Raw genomic sequence first — 5,554 nt, 5'->3', positions numbered from 1 at the left:
CCAATTTGGTGAATTTGGTTGACTTTGTGTATTTCCTTTTCTTTGACTGCCTTTAGTTTCTAACTTTTGAAGAAGACTTTCGATTTCTTCAGCACTCTTACTCTCTGTTTCATCAAAAATTACATCTCTCCTCACAATAAATTCTTCATTGGTCAAAAGATGGTACCCTTTCTTCTCATCAGAATATCCAATCATTATGCATTTCAAACTTCTTGAGTCAAGCTTAGTTATTTTTTCTTTCGAAACTAAGGCATAACATACTGATCCAAAAACTCTAAGATGTTTAACTCAAGGTTTGAAACCAAACCAAGCTTCATAAGGTGTTATTTCGTCTAAAGAAGCAGTTGGAGATCTGTTTCTTAAGTAGACAGTTGTATGAATTGCTTCTACCCAATATGTTGGACTTAACCTTTTGAAAATTAACATAGATCTCACCATTCCTAACAAGGTGCGATTCATTCTTTCTACTACTCCATTTTGTTGTGGAGTGTAAACATTTGTAAGATGTCTTCTTATGCCATTATCACTGCAATAAGTTTTTATTTCATTTGAAGTGAATTCTCCCCCATTATCTATCTTGAGAGTACCTATCTTTTCTTTGACTTCATTTTCAACAAGTTGGCGAAAATTTTTAAACTTTTCAAATGATTCTGACTTTTGCTTTAAGAAATAAACCCAAGTCATTCTACTGAAATCATCAATGAATAGTAAGAAATATTTGCAACCATCGAATGAAGTTTGTGGTGGTCCACAAACATCACTGTGAACTGGTTGCAACAGCCTGTTTGCGCACCATGAACTTGTTGGAAAGCTTTCTCGACTTTGTTTTCCATAAATGCAAGCTTCACATTTTGCATTTTCCTTTTTGAAGGTTGGAAGTCCTTTAACCATTCCTTGTTTTTTCAATTGAGAAATACTATCAAAATTTAAATGTCCATATCTTACATGCCACAATCGTATAGGTGAAATTCCTATAGTCACTGCCCCTACAAAATCAGAATGCCTTGGAATAATTATCCCTTTCATCCTTAACAGTTTTACATATTCATAACCTATCATCATTGTTTGCAAGTTCTGTTTGACTGAATTAATCTTAACTAAGCCATCTTCCATAATTATCTGATATCCTGCTTGTCGAATCGTGACTAAAGATAACAAATTTTTCTTAAAGGTTGGTACATACCATACATTTGAAATCATTTTTTCTCCAATGCCAAGGAGAAAAACTTTAACTGCACCTTTTCCATAAGGAGTATGTTTTGTATCATCTGCAAGAAAGATGGAATTAAGATGACAATCTTGAAAATTCCAAAAGAAGTCTCGTCGAAAAGTCATGTGCTGAGTTGCTCCTGAATCCAAAATCCAAGCATCTTCATAATCACTTTTAAGATAGGAGGAAAGTTGTAATGCCGGCGAAGAAGTAAAGACATATTCTGAGTGATCATCATCTTGATCATTTGCAAATTGTGCTGAGTGGTGATGAAACTTGGGAATTTTATTAAGAGATGTTCGACAATATTCAGCATAATTTCCAACTTTGTTACATCTTCGACACAATTTAAATTAAGTCTCTTCCTCTTCCTGGAGACTCTCCTCTGCCTCTGCTTTGAATTTTGTTTTGAGGTTTTCCTCTACCTTGATTATTATTTCCTCTTCCTTGAAAATAGCCTCTTCCTTGATTGTTTCCTCTACCTTGAAAACTACTCTCGCCTGAACTGTTCCCACTATTAAATTTGTTTCCTCTACTTTGGCTTTGTCCTCGATTTTGTACATTATGTGTTGCTTGATTCTAATTGAAATTCCCTCTGCCTCTACTTCAAGAACTGTTAGTTGATGATTTACTAGTGTTGGCCTCTGTGAAAAAAACATCTTCTCCAACTTTCTTTTTCTTCCCAAAGGTTTTATCATGTTGGGTCAACATTTCGCAGAGCTCATCAAACTTTAGATTCTCTAACTTTCCAGTTAATTGTAGAGTTTCCAAAAAATGTGTGTAGGATGAAGGAAGTCCAGCAATTAAAATTGTGACCATAAAATTATCATCGACTGCTTGAAAACTATCATTAACGATTTCCTGCTTAATATTCTTAAGTCTGGAGATGTATTCAAGAACATCACCTCCTTTAGCCAATTTTTGTTGCAACAATTTTAATTGTAGATCAACTCTCTTTGATTCAAGCTGAGTATCAAAGAATTCTTTAAAAATTCACAAAGCAGACCATGCATCTGTAGCATTTGCTATATGGACATACATTTCATCATTAACAGAAGATTTAATGAGAGCTAATGCTTTGGCATTCTTAACTTCCCATTTTGCTAGTGCAGCTGCATCTGTGGGTTTATTTGGCTTAATATCACCATCACATATATCATGCCACAATTCATTATATATGAAAGTGCTTTCGATGAGGCGTTGCCATGTTTTGTAAGATTTTGTGCCTTCAAGTTTTTCGGAATCAGAGAACAAATTAATCAAATTTGACATTGTAGTGTTGAAGCTTCACACCAAGAATTTGGCTCAAAAAAAAATTATCAAAATGGGCAACACACCATGCAACACACTACGCAAAAAAAAAAAAAAAAAAACGATCTATCGGGGCTTGGCCTTGACCCTCGTATAGTCGTTGAAATAGGAGAAAAATGACTGAGCTTTGCACTTGGCTCTTGTCAATTTCTCAAATTTTTACAAGGTAACTTTCGAAATTTGACTTCTACAATGATGCTCTTGCAAATCCTGGTAAAACAAATTACCCCACCCCCCTCAAAGTAAAATTACTTTGAGTTACAATGCCACATTTATCTCTCCAAAAAAAAATTACAAATAAAATCTCCTTATTACTCCAAAAAATTACAAATGACCTTATTACTCCACAAATAATAAAACATTACATAAAAATATATTCTCGTCTGTCCAGTGGGCATTGGAATTGAACAAACACTTCGAAAACCATTGGGTATTGGAATGGATTTGTGATGACAAATAAACAGTACATGTGCATTTTTTTGCCTTGTTTTCCACACGACAGACACTGATTGTATTATATATGGGGGTGCGCGCTCAAGCAGTATGCAAACTGAAGCAGAGATTGAAGTGGGCATTTGAATCAGTGATCAGAGTGGGCATTTGAATCAGGGATCGAAGTGGGCAGTATGAAAATTGAAGCAGAGATTGAAGTGGATATTTGAATCAAAGGGAAGATTAGAAAAAACAAACATGTTCGGAGTGGTTTTTCCAAACCGGAGCTGTGCATTTTTCTTTTGAATGAGTTCTCTTTGCCACCAGACAAAGTTCTGGTTGTATATGTTCAGGCTCCAAGTTCTGAGTTTAAGTACTGTGGTGCAGTATATCATGCTTGTCCTTTAGTTGTCCTTTCTCTATGCTGGCCAGAGCCAGGGGGTCAGATGTAGCTCACTTCTGATTATGTTCCGCTTACAGCAAAGATTGGTGTATCCATTGAAGACCTGAATGTTATTCTTGTTCTTAATGTCGGCCACCAACAACGCATACACCGGCAGCCATTCTGTCGTATCCAATGTGGTCTATGAGAGACTGGTTGGATGCATGCAGACAGTGGATCAAGCCTCCAGCCACCCAGAATTGGGCTCCGCAGGCCGAAGAAAGCTATAGTTTACAGGTGGCTCTTGCGCTTCGTTTGATAGCAGCACCTTCACATCCATGTGTTATGGGGAAAAATGCCTATGCAGGACGATCCTATCCACCCAAGGTGTGACAGTGCCTTAGCAACAAACAGAGACAGCTATTCTAGTATTCTTCCTTTATGAATTACAAATGAAGAGAGATGGATGGACTAACCGGTGTCTTTCGTTTGTCCCTCGATCCAGTTTCCCTTCTCTTTGAGAGTTCCCAGCTATTTGCCTTCTCGCTCGCCCAGCTTCAAGAGGTTTCTGCAAGATCACAAGAAGAGAACACTACACAAGACATGGATTCATATTCATAACTAGTTCAGGATTAGAAATAAACTAAACATACTAATGCAATCATACATCAAAGATACACCAGTATATAGGAGAAACCAAGATAGCTTTATTGATGAATAACAAGGTTCAGGAAGAGATACAACCCGGAGGGCTCCAATCCAGCATCTCCTGCCCAGCAAATGGAATTCCTATCTTCACCCCCTTCAAAGCATTAAGCACCCAATGATTCCAATCTCAAACCAACAGCAATTCTTTGCAATCACAAAATTCCAACCCCCCAGATCTCATGGAGGAGAGATCCATATATAGATGTTTGGAGAGAGGATGAGTCAGCTTGAGATCTGAATAGTGTCCTCTCCCTCTGTCAGTTCTTGATTCCACTTGGAGGTTCTTGCTTCCACTTGGAGATTTGGAACCTCTTACTCATCACCAGTCGAATTCACTGAGGCAAGTGTCATTGAGGAAGATTCTGGAAGCTTCCTGGGTCTTGACACCTCTTGGAATGAACTTGCCATTTGGCAATTATCGCTCAACGCACCCTGGTAGTGCTTCTACCTGCGTTGCAGTGCAGGTAGCCAGTGTTGGCTTTGACATTCAGCGCAGACAGCTAGTGGAGCCATTGAATTGATCCTGAATTGACTTGTTTTTGAGCAGTTTCTGGTGGAGAACTTCTGTGAATTGCTGTGGTTTGTTAGCCTTGTTCCTCTAGGGGTAGGAACAACATGTTTAGGGACTTTGGATCCCTTAGATTATGGACATTTCATGCTCAATGCTGTAAGGCACAAAAATGTCTATAACAGTTGCCCCCTAAAGTATGAGGCCGTTTATCGGGTGAAATGCTTTATCAGGAGGATCCGAAGTTCATCCAATGCTGGGAGGAGACCTGTAATAAGATACAATACAATACATTATTTTTCATACTGCTTTCATGATCTAGCTGAGGCGGTCATTCCCATGCTCAGCTTTATAAATTCATTTTTCTGTACATAGAACAGACAATCGTCTGATGGTAGACTGATAATTTTGATGAAATTATCATCCTTTGGATAGGATGATTATCTGCTGCAATGATGTACATGTCAATGTCTTTATCTTTCTTGAATATATATCGCAGCCCGGATGGATGAAACTAGATCCGGGGTCTTCAAACTCGTTCGATCTTCACTCTAAGTACAAGTCGATCCATGTGAGAAATGTTCTGAAGTCGAACATGGAAAGACATCGCTTGATTACCGGTCAATGGGGTAAACCGTTAACAAGCACGAGAGGAATCACCGATAATGATAATGACCCTCAAGGTACTGTAGTACAATTTACGTGGTGTGAATAAAGGACTTGGCGTCGAACACCACACAAAATCTTTCGGTCGAAGGTCATTGATGTATACCTGTCGCCGGAAGTGAGAAACTTGCCATTGAGGCATGCAAGCTTCAAAGTACTGAAGGGGTTGTTCCTAGATCAACTTCTTGGATAATGAGCTGATGTCGACAAGAAGTGATCTGTCAAAGGAGGGCCTTAATGAATCCCACATCAATGACACGAAACGGAGCTAATGATTTTGATGGAGGTGAAAACGATCTGTGACATATGATTCAGGGTGGCGGTCATGAAAGGATGA

This window comes from Pinus tabuliformis, chromosome 9 (assembly GCF_031772625.1).
Source record: "Pinus tabuliformis cultivar Carrire ecotype Pingquan chromosome 9, CPIR1, whole genome shotgun sequence".
Classification (NCBI taxonomy): domain Eukaryota; kingdom Viridiplantae; phylum Streptophyta; class Pinopsida; order Pinales; family Pinaceae; genus Pinus; species Pinus tabuliformis.
Note: the sequence above shows the minus strand (reverse complement) of the source record.